Genomic DNA, 11,697 nt, shown 5'->3' on the forward strand with positions numbered 1-11,697 from the left:
AAAGTTGTTTTGAAAATGCTAGCTGCTGTGGTTGGGGATATCAAGCACTTTTAATTGACGCTGGGACGGTGGTGTGTATATGCGATATGTTATTGCATTCATAAATTATTCTTAGGCTTCACAGGTAAAACACAGACTGTGAAACAATTCACATGTGGCATCCTTTAAATTAAAGTTGGTTTGACCGCTGTAGCTGCTGTGGTTGAGGAGATAAAGCCATTTTAGGCGTGTCAGGTAGGCTGTGTGCGTATATGCGGTATGTTATTGTTTTTCACAAATTATTTGTTTGATTCACATATAAAACAGAGACTGTGAAACAATTCACAATTGGTCTTCTTTAAATTAAAGTTGGTTTGAGCACTAGCTTCTGTGGTTGACGTGATACAGTCATTTTCATTAAGCTTTCGGGTTAGCTTGAGTCGAATATCAAACGTCAAGCTAACTTTACCGCGGTAGCATATTTTAGTTTAGAAAAGTAAATGATGGCTGGCGCAGTTACCATATTGTATTGATGGGGCTGGTATTTCACAGGATGTCTGGAAGGATGAGGATTCCAGCAAATGGTCCGATGCCACTTCCACTGGCTGGTCACCCATTAACCTGTGCATTTCCTCCCAGAACCAAAATTGGGACCTCGAGCTTTGACCGCAGGACTGCAGGCGTTTTCTCTCCTGCAGGTACAGATATTTCAGTTTCTTGAATTTATCTCGTACCTGCAGGAGCGTTCTATTTATACCAAGTTCAGCCAGAACAGTGCTGTCAGAAGGGGTGGAAGCTTGAAACAGCCTGCGGGAAAAAAAGCTACATTATTCGTATTATTATTATTATTATTATTATTATTATTATTATTATGATAATACTGCTGGTCATAACGATCTAGTAGTTCTCATGCATCGTTCATAATACACCGAAATGAATAAATAATGGTATACATCAACATCTCTATATGCAATTTATATATATTTTAGCCGCGACCCTCATCAGGAGAAGCGGATTGATAATAATGGATGGATGGATATTTAACTGATTTGTATTAGTAAGACTGGGATAAGGAAAATCTTACTTACACTACAGAGGACAGAAAGGCCGTATCCCAGAGAAGAGCGTTCTTTTACATAGGGGAAGTGGAGGAGCTATCGTGTTATTTCATGAAAGTCTATCGTTAAGTATTTTGCACGACTGTGGAGTTTGTTGCTATAGGACTAATGAAGCCAATTAGCATGCACTTTACCGTGCTTTACCAAACACTTGAGTCACACACTTTTTTTTGCCATGCACTTTTGGAACGAGCACAATCATGCGTCATTTGCGCGTGACACGTCATGAATGCACTATAGTAGCGCGATTAAAACTTGCATGTAAACACCGCCAATGTTTTACCAAATTCATCCATTAGATTAGTTTCCTTTACTGTGCATCCTTAAACAGTTACTAAGAACCACATCTACAGTATATTTCATATTTTTCTACATACAGTAGACATCCTTTTTACATAATTGTACAGATTGGAATTTGAATCTTTTATGGAACTTTAGACATCCTTAAAAAGACATAAAACATTAGGCTCTTATCATAACCAAGGATCAAGCAGCTTCTTGAAGGATCCCAGGGTGTCAGCTTCAACAACATTACTGGGGATTTGGTCCCAGACTCCCACAATTCCCTATGTTGTAAGGGCCGACTGATAAGCCGCCCTTAATACCGTGGTTCCAAAACCAGGGTTTTGAGGATCCACGACATTAAGTCTGTAGAACCTAGTAAAGGCATGGGGAGTAGCCCACACTGCTGCATTGTAAATGTCCTTGACAGATGCACTCTGGAATAAAGCCCATGAAGTTGCCATGCCCCTGGTGGAATTGGCAGTGAGATGTCCTGGAGGGGGAGTGTTGGCCAGCTCATAGGCAGTCCTGACCGTGTCTGCTATCCATTTGGAAAGCCTCTGTTTAGACAGGACCTGACCATGGGACTTCACCCCAAAGCAGACAACATTTTTTTTTGGACTGCCTCCAACTTTTCATCCTGTAAACGTTGCATGCCAGGGCCTGAACTGGGCAGAGCATATGGAGCTGTCGCTCTCTGTCAGATTGGAAAGGAGCTGGATGGAAAGCCTCCAATTTCACAGATTGGTTGACATGGAATTCTGAGATTGTGTTCGGCAAAAAGGCAGGACTGGTATGGAGCGTAACCTTTGTCCTGGCCTCTGTAAAAATGAAGCATGCTTTTGCAATGGAGAATGCCTGCATCTCACTCACCCACTTTGTGGAAATGATAGCAAGCAAAAAAGCCGCTTGAAGGTGTGGGGAAACCTGCCAGCTGGCAGTGCACAAGGGCGCGGTGGGAAGTAACCAGGACCGAGGGATAAAGGTGCAGAAAGCATTCGAAAGTATGTTATGTACTAGAAGCATGAATATTTTTTCCTGAAGGAAGAGGGAGAGAAGTAGAAAAATTCAACTCATCTCACAAAGCAACAGTGACAGTCAGATGCAGTGCTCCTTCTCAGGTAATGCTGAAGAGAAAATGCCGCTGATCCCTCCTGCTTGTGGCACTTAATCCCCTCGGAGGCAGGGTCTCAGTGACTGACACAGAGGGGGCTCTTATGAGCATCTTTGACATATGACTCAGGTAATTTGTGCAACATAGAGGTATATCCCAATCGGTGATGGATAACATTTCATTCTTGAAATTGGAAATGTCACCAACAATTAGTTGGCTCAACAGTTGTCTTTGTGTTTTATGGTCTATTAAACTTGAAGCAACTTTTTTAATCAACCATTTGTTTTGCTAAATTGCTCAAATCAAAAGCTAGTGTTTTGATATTGCTACTTAAACAATAAATACGTAGGAAAAGATTCTTGAAAATGGAAATTCACATAAATCACATGAAGAAACAAACTGAAGCTACTTCACTGAAGACTTCATATTCATTACAATATACAGACGTGCTCAAATTTGTTGGTACCCTTTGAGCTCATTGAAATACTGCTTCATTCCTCCTGAAAAGTGATGAAATTAAAAGCTATTTTTTCATGTATACTTGCATGCCTTTGGTATGTCATAGAATAAAGCAAAGAAGCTGTGAAGAGAGATGAATTATTGCTTATTCTACAAAGATATTCTAAAATGGCCTGGACACATTTGTTGGTACCCCTTAGAAAAGATAATAAATAATTGGATTATAGTGATATTTCAAACTAATTAGTTTCTTTAATTAGTATCACACATGTCTCCAATCTTGTAATCAGTCATTCAGCCTATTTAAATGGAGAAAAGTAGTCACTGTGCTGTTTGGTATCATTGTGTGCACCACACTGAACATGGACCAGAGAAAGCAAAGGAGAGAGTTGTCTGAGGAGATCAGGAAGAAAATAATAGACAAGCATGGTAAAGGTAAAGGCTACAAGACCATCTACAAGCAGCTTGATGTTCCTGTGACAACAGTTGCAAATATTATTAAGAAGTTTAAGGTCCATGGAACTGTAGCCAACCTCCCTGGGCGCGGCCGCAAGAGGAAAATCGACCCCAGATTGAACAGAAGGATAGTGCGAATGGTAGAAAAAGAACCAAGGATAACTGCCAAAGAGATACAAGCTGAACTCCAAGGTGAAGGTACGTCAGTTTCTGATCGCACCATCCGTCGCTTTTTGAGCAAAAGTGGGCTCCAAGGAAGAAGACCCAGGAGGACTCCACTTTTGAAAGAAAAACATAAAAAAGCCAGACTGGAATTTGCTAAAATGCATATTGACAAGCCACAATCCTGGGAGAATGTCCTTTGGACAGATGAGTCAAAACTGGAGCTTTTTGGCAAGTCACATCAGCTCTATGTTCACAGACGAAAAAATGAAGCTTTCAAAGAAAAGAACACCATACCTACAGTGAAACATGGAGGAGGCTCGGTTATGTTTTGGGGCTGCTTTGCTGCGCCTGGCACAGGGTGCCTTGAATCTGTGCAGGGCACAATGAAATCTCAAGACTATCAAGGCATTCTGGAGCGAAACATACTGCCCAGTGTCAGAAAGCTCTGTCTCAGTCGCAGGTCATGGGTCCTCCAACAGGATAATGACCCAAAACACACAGCTAAAAGCACCCAAGTATGGATAAGAACAAAACATTGGACTATTCTGAAGTGGCCTTCTATGAGTCCTGATCAGAATCCTATCGAACATCTATGGAAAGAGCTGAAACTTGCAGTCTGGAGACACCCATCAAACCTGAGACAGCTGGAGCAGTTTGCTCAGGAATAGTGGGCCAAACTACCTGTTAACAGGTGCAGAAGTCTCATTGAGAGCTACAGAAAATGTTTGATTGCAGTGATTGCCTCTAAAGATTGTGCAACAAAATATTAGGTTAGCCGTCCCATCATTTTTGTCCATGCCATTTTCATTTGTTTTCTTATTTACAATATTATGTTGAATAAAAAATCAAAAGCAAAGTCTGATTTCTATTAAATATGGAATAAACAATGGTGGATGCCAATTACTTTTGTCAGTTTCAAGTTATTTCAGAGAAAATTGTGCATTCTTCGTTTTTTGTGGAGGGGTACCAACAAATTTGAGCACATCTGTATGTCTCAGTTAAGAAAACACACTTACATCAGGTCACTGAACATAGAAACACAAAGACAATGCTATAAAGCTAGTAAGAAATGATATACCATAATTAATTTATTGAATTGCTTCTCGCTAATTTGAAGACTGGACTCATCAGCTTCTTAATGTTCCTTTACAGTGGAAGAGGCTGGTCTGGAAGGAGACATGTGGAGAGCACACTGTTTGCCTGCAGCACTAAGGGTACCTGCTGCACTAACATTTTATGCCACTGTCTCCTTTCTTCTGTTTTTTATGTTTGAAAATGCCCTTCGTTCGTTCGCTATCGCAGATGCACAAATGCTCTTAAAGGGAAAGTTGTCATTTTTGCCCGAGCGGAAGTGGCTGTGCGCATATTTGCTAAATATGGCACCATATCTCCTATAACTGTTTATAAACAACAGCAAAAAAAAAAAATGCCAAAAGTATTTAATAATTCATATTACTTCTAATCATATTCTATAATTGTTAATAGCATAATTAATAAGATGTTTATAATTAGGGCTTCTGTTTTTCGGTTTTTATTAATTGTATTTTTCTGTGCTTATTTTTAGCTATTTTTGAGTTTTATTTAAATCATTTTTTTCGGGGCTTTCTTTTTTGATCAAAATATGTATAGTAGTAACTCAACAGTACTTGCACACTTAAGTTGTACCTTCTACCACAAAGAAATCCCTATGGTCACAGGCACATTCTTCTGAGGTTTTTGTGTGAAGGCATTTTTGTACATTTCGCCACAATTCTGTTTTAAATCCTTCGCAATTTAACTGTAATACAGCTTGAAATCCTGCTAACACGCCTCCATCCTTATTGTAATCTCGTTTTAAATCTCGGAGTCTCCAATAGAAATGTAGGAATGTGCTGTCACTCAGTAGTTGGGGCGGGTTTAAAGTATTCCGAATTAATCAATGATAGAAGGCGGGACAGCAGCGCTGGGAAATGTATTTATTATTATTTTTGTAGTAGGTTTTATTTTTTAATGGGAAAAGGGTCAAATCAACATGAATTGATTAACCATTTCCACAGTTTTTCCGGTGTTTTCCGGTGTTTATTGGCTATCCACCAATTTCATTTTTTTGTATCTGGATGTTTTATCTGGTTTTATCGGTTAAAACCGAAAATCAGAAGCCCTATTTATAATCACTTGTAACGGATACCTAAACTAAAGTGTTATCACAGTTTTTAACCCTTAAGGTACAGGGGACATACGTAACAAATAAATATGATCATAACTTTCAAATTCTTGCAATGAGTTGCACGCAACAGGGTTTAAAATGTACTGGCAGGTTGGATCATCTTTCCTTGTGAAAATCTACAATTCTAAGCCTGTTCTTGGAAGCTCCTACTTTCTCCTTACTAACCAACCAACTACTAACCAACCAACTACATCTTCAAACAGCACCTGTAGAACTCCTCTGTTGTATCCTGGGACACTATCACCCTTCATTTAAATATGCTTTATTTTGCTCTTATCTGCCCCCTATTTTACTGCATTTAATCCTGTACTTCAGAATATTGTAATCTGCCAAGTGTTTAACCTGTAGTATTTTGTACTTAATCATATCCTGATGTAACTATCACTATTTAATCATATCCTGATGTAACTGTCACTATTATCTGCTGTATTATTGAATTGTGGTTTGTCACACTTGAAAAAATTATTGTATTTCTTGCTCTTATTGTATGACTTGTATTGTAACACTTGAATGTATTTGCTTGCGATTGTAAGTCGCCCTGGATAAGGGCGTCTGCTAAGAAATAAATAATAATAATAATAATAATACATCCCATAATGACCGACATTCTAAAAAAACAGTTACTGAGGAGCTATCCTAGCAATCTTGTTTGAACCTGGAACCCACTGGTGATGCAATCAACCCCATGTATCACAAGCAGGGAAAAGTTAAAAAATGAAATATCATCTACTTATGTTACTTCCAAAAATCACGTTTAAATGACAGTAATACATGAATTGCTTTCAAAACATGCTGATGGCGAACGCCAATACACTAAAGGTATGAGTCTGGGCTTTAGGTTTCTTGGAGCTTTATGGTTCCTTGATGGTTTCAATAGGACCCTGCTGGTATGAGGTGCCTCCACAGGGTGCTCTGTCACTATGGCAATTCTCATCAAGAGAAAGGGAAGCCTGATCATTGATCTTTGGAAAATGAGGTGTTTGTAAGACATCATTAAAATAAATGTGTACAGCAGCAGGAAGCACTAGCAATAAGCACACCGAGCTCATTTCAACTCATTTTCAATTATGCCAGCAATGATTAAAATGTGTCGGCAGCACAAGCACTTTCGGACATGCAAGGAATTGGAAATCAAATACGGCAGCTTCTCAATAATTCATGAAAACGACACCACTGTTCTACTGAAAGGTTTTAATGTTCAGTTTGTATTTGGAGGGAAGAGGAGTCCCCTGAGGCAGTCTGCTGTCCGTAAGGAGCTGAACAAACAGGCTGAGTTGCCAAAAAAAAGGGTGGTCTCCTTTCAGAAGTTCTGTTGATTAGCTGAAGGACACTATCGCTGGCACTGTGACTTTTCAACTCTAAAGACACAATTTAACCTCATGCCTCAAACATACACACTAGCATACTGAAATAAATAAGGGTTTACTTGCTCATAGTAAAAATCAAGCTGGACGAAACAATTGAAATACGGTATATGAGCGTACGTACCGCATTGTAGCAGAGAGTATATAATCTCAACTCATTACGCTTTTCATGAGTTATTTAAAGTAAGTTAAATGATTAAATAAAGTGTGGCATGAATGGGACTTCAGAATACTGTTAAATAAACACATGCTTTGATTCAGGCGCGGGATTATGGGCTGGCAGAAAACATTCACTTCAAGCACTACTTTGGTTATTGATCAGAGAACCCACTGATTTCCCTTTGTTATGGAAGCTTTTGTTCTTAAGTGTTGCGACAGTAAAACAAAAACAAAAAAACTGTACCCCGGTACTGTGCTTTACTGTACCCCAAATCCCATACGTACTTTGTTTGTTATCAGTAAAAAGGCAGAGAATACATTATGTAGAATTAACACAACATTGACAGGAACAATCACAGCTAGAAAGATCATAGGGAGCATTTGTTAACATGAAAAACACATTTTCAAAACAGCTAAATCTTGGAAAAGCAATTATGTGAAGATGTTCTTTCTCTCTCCCTGGGATTTCAGTCTGCATTAGAGAAGAGATTTAATGTACGTGTGGGCCTCTGTGCTCAATGGAACAGCAATGGAGCAAAGTTGTTTTTACTGAGCCCTAAAACGGAAGTCTAGTGTGAAATGCTCTAAACATGCACAATGCTGTTCGTGACTTTTTAGGAAATGCTTTGCGGCAGCAGTTTTTCTTTGCGGTTCAGCTTTAGATGAATATGTAATTATGGGCGTTCCTGTATACATTTGCAAAAAGGGGGTGGAGAAGAGGGTTCTCAAATATTATAATGAGATGTACTAAAGCTGCCGGTAATTGCGATAATAAATTAAATACATTAAAATACAGGAATAGTATTCACAGAGACTAAAAGCTTGCTGCTTGACTCTATTGGCCATATATAATGCAAACATGTTAGAGCATCTAATCAACACATGGAAACTTATACATGACACATGTTGGGAGTCCCATGCTAGCACACCATTTGCCTCAGGTCACAGTCTAATGCAATCTAATGCCCAGGGCATAATAGATATTTTTTTTAATATTCCAACCCTTCCATGCCTTCTGTCCTGTCTAACCATGTGCTTTACTTAATAACTGACATGCAGCCGGTAACATGCTTTTACCTCAGAAGATACTACTGAGGTGAAATGACCTAGGAAGTGAAACTATAAACTTAGTGCTTTTTTAGCCTAATATGCTACCAGAGATATACTGTATATTTTTGTAATAAAAACACATGTTTGCTATAACATCTGCTACTTGCAAAACTGCACGTGACTACCAAGTTCATGACAGTTAGGATTTACAAGCTATAATCCTTCAAGGAACACAGGTTTAGTTACAGTTAAAGGAAACTAACACAACTAAACATGATAGTGGGACACCTTGAACCACACACATGGCTAAAAACTCCATAACACTGTCTCTATTCCAGGCAGGAGGAGGATTCCTATTCTTTCACCTCGACTGTGTGAAGTCATTCTGACTCATGATCACAGATTGTGCAGTATTATAAACACCTGATGGCATGCAGATTTCTATAAGTAGAACTGTACTCATGAAACATTTATCCCTAGCATATCCAAGGTGCTGCTTTTTCATGCGTATGACATGTTTAGCATTTCATTGCATCCTTACTGTCTGCTGTGGCTTACAAAGCATGATCGTGATTGCTTTCCAATTGGCTTCATTTACGTCGGTGTGAATGCAAAGTGAATGCACATTAATGGTTGTTCAAGGTTGAATGCTATTTAAATTCATCACGCAGCACACATTTTAAAGGAAGAACAATGTCAGAAGAGGCAGCACAAGGTCTATTGAGAAGGACGTGGACAGCTTGAAATATGCAATATTGAGTAACTCAGGAGGGCAGGGTGCTGTTATGATACATCATTTAAAAAAAAAAAAGTTAACCGCCGATAGCGACAACATAATACATGCATTACATAAAGCATTTGGAAAGATCCATCATCCCTGGTAATAATAGAGTTTCATGACTTGCCTTGCTAATGTCCTCCCATTAATCGCTAAATGAAATCAGCAGCATCTTGTATATATTTTCAGTCTGATTTTAATTTTGCTGGTATCTGTATATCCTCCATGTTTCTCTTCCACCTTGTCACTAAGTGCAAGATAGCATCGTAGAGATGCAAACCCAATGCATTCCATGTGTAATGATTACAACAGCCTTTCCAGCCACTATAATATTTATTACATTAATTTCTTCCATCTCCCGATATCCCGGTTTAACCGTATATGGGTAACTGATTCCATTACCTTAACCAGCTTCACTAGAATGAGCCTTAGGAAGGTCCTGCATAGAGACATATCAGTACCTCATATTCCTCAAACCAGCATCTCTCCTCAGCCGTCATTAGTATTGCAGTAACAGTTTATAACATTGTTTGTTTGGTTGTAATTCTAAAAGAACTCAATTGAATGAACAAAACATTCTCAATGGCGTCTTCTGTACTAGCAAGAAAGGAAAGGCAACTCATGAAGCTCTGAATACACTGGACATTAAGAAAGACTGTTGGTGAAAACATTTGTCCTTTCATTTTATAAATTGCTTTTAGTATTACTCCATGTACTGTGTTCTGCTTTTGTGGAGAACATACCTACAACATTGCTTGTACTGTTTCAGTGCCTAGCATACAAAAACAGCAGCAACAACTCATGCATTGTTGTTTATCTTTGGAATTTTGGAAAAGGCATTTATTATTTCATTTCAAATTAATATATAATCTAGCCAAGTGGGATGATCTGCCAAGCAACGGCTGTCTCTCCCAATTTCTCTCTGCTGTATCTGTGATAAACACAAGGACAGATCTTTTTATTACTCATTCTTCACCCTTACATAACTTAATCAAAAGCACCTCAGTAAACTGAAGAAATTGTGTAGTTTTTATAGGCATTTCCCATTGAAAGAGGTCAGACTTCAGGAACTGACCATTGAAATATGGCAGAAAATAAGCCACTTGGGAACACCGACACATACACAGTAGCATGAAGTGAAATAGAGTTTAAGTAGTAAATGTGAAGTACTGTATAACACACAATAGCTTTTTATTTTCTTTTCTTGTAAAGAGCCTAGCACCCAGGTAGTTTGCACTTGTATTTAAAACGTGGCCAGCTCAAACACATGGAATATTAAAAAATATCTGTTCTGCTGTGACAGGGTACACCCCGCCCCTGTGTGTATGTATATTATTAGGCTTCCAAGCCTATGGCTGGGAAGCCTATTGTTTTTGTAGGATTTTTTTTGGTTCCACCGAGAAAACCTTAAAAGTTGCATAACATGAAAACCGTTGCACAGAACTAAACTTCGTAGGGTGGTAGAGGCCTTTGTGAAGTTGTCATAGGTCATAGGTCACATGGTTTGGCAACCATATTGGATTTTTTCAAGAACCATGGACAATTTAAAAAAATCTTCTTCTCCAAAACCGCTTATGGTAGAGATGTGAAACTTGGGGCACAGACAACCCTCATGGCCTAGATTTACGGTTGTTCAAGTGAAGTCGATTGGTCACATGCTTTGGTGGCCATATTGGATTTGTCAAAATTATTCTAATGACTTCTCTGAAACCAGTATGCCGACTGAAGCGCAACTTTGCATACATAGCCTTGGCAAGGTTGTCTATTAAGTTTGTTCAAAATAAGTCGCTACATAAAAAACATGGCCGCCACGAGCCAATCAAATTTCAGCTATGGTCAATTTGCACATATTTTCATATATTGCAGGATTTATCTAAGTTACAATTTTGTAGATACATGAATCTTCATACAGTAGTGGAAGCCTATGGGAATTCATGTACGCTCTATTAACCCTTTGCGGTCCATTGTCGGACCTGGTCCTACATTGCAATTATTCCTAATCAGGTCCATTGTCGGACCCTGTCTGACATCATTATAGAAACGCAAAAAACGGGGTTCTAGTTGTTTTTTCTCCGGAAAAAGTCGAGAAAACCATTCAATGGCCGAGTGGGAACGACAGGAGCCGAGACAAGTCGAAAAAAAAAAGGCGTATCTCATGAATAGTCATACATGGCCCTGGTATCAGATAACGGGGCGGTCATAAGTAAACAAGCTGGCCGATAGTGAGTCAGCGCACAGAGAACACGGACATTTGCAGAGCTTTTTTGAGATGTTATAGTAATAAAATAATGACTTGGATCGCATTATTGAGGAGTTTGGTGATAAAACGAGTGATCAGGAGATGATTGATCGGTATGTACGACCTATTATTATTATTATTATTATTATTATTTATTTCTTACATAGGTGAAAGCTATAGCGAATGAAAGGGTGGGGCGGGGCTGGAGATGCCTAGTGAGTGTTTTGTTGTTATGCAGGGCATTTTAAACCCGTTTGACTGTGAAAAAAATTCTTTTAAACAGCGCGTCTAAAATTAACTGCGCATGTGAAAATAAATTAGACCTGGC

Source organism: Acipenser ruthenus, chromosome 15 (genome assembly GCF_902713425.1).
Source record: "Acipenser ruthenus chromosome 15, fAciRut3.2 maternal haplotype, whole genome shotgun sequence".
Lineage (NCBI taxonomy): Eukaryota > Metazoa > Chordata > Actinopteri > Acipenseriformes > Acipenseridae > Acipenser > Acipenser ruthenus.